Source organism: Jaculus jaculus, chromosome 7, assembly GCF_020740685.1.
Source record: "Jaculus jaculus isolate mJacJac1 chromosome 7, mJacJac1.mat.Y.cur, whole genome shotgun sequence".
NCBI lineage: Eukaryota > Metazoa > Chordata > Mammalia > Rodentia > Dipodidae > Jaculus > Jaculus jaculus.
The window spans coordinates 111,491,393-111,492,299 of NC_059108.1; positions in this window are offsets into that span (position 1 = coordinate 111,491,393).

The following is a 907-nucleotide window of genomic DNA, read 5'->3' on the forward strand; positions in this document are numbered from 1 at the left end:
CTACAGACAGGAATCCTGGCCTAGCCCAGTCTTATGTGAGGGTGTTGGGGTTGGAGGAAAGGTGACCATTCAAGGAGGTACAGACTACAGGTTCTGGGACCCCTGAGGCTCAGGCATGGAGGGAAGAGCAGCCAAGAAGAAGGGAAATAAGAGGAGGCTACCCCCCTCTTGTAAGCTTTTATTTATAACTTTTTTGGTTTTTTGAGGTAGCGTCTTACTCTAGCCCACGCCAGTCTGGAATTCACTATGTAGTCACATGTAAGGAGCCGTGCAGATGCCATTACAAGATGGCACCAGTTTCTGGTTTCTTCTTGGTCACAGTTGAAGTAAATAAGCACAGTGCGCATGTTCACTTACGCAAGCGACCTGGTGTGGGCCGATGCTAATGAGGTATCCAGGGAGTAACCAATCACTGGCGGTCACATAGCCTTTGGTAACCAATCATTAGTGGACATGCAGTCAAGAACCCTATATAACCCATGGCCTTTCCTGGTTCGAGGTCTTTGCATCTAGCAGCTTGGCAGTCCCCAATAAAGTGTGTACAGAAGAATCCTGATTGTGGCGTCTTCCTTGCTGGCGAGGTGGGCGCGACAAGTGGTGCCGAAACCTGGCCATGCAGACGCCATTACAGTCACAGGCTAGCCTCAAATTCACAGTGATCCTCCTACCTCTGCCTCCCCAGTGCTGGGATTAAAGGTGTGCACCACCACGCCTGGCTTATTTATAATTTTATGGTGGTGGGCTTCACTCTCAGGCTCAGGTGATTTCTTTTTAATTTTATTGACAACTTCTATACTTACAGACAATAAACCATGATATTTCCTTCCCCTTCCCCACTTCCCGCTTCACAACTCCACTCTCCATCATATCCTCTCCCTCTCTCCATTACTGTCTCTTTTATTTTGAT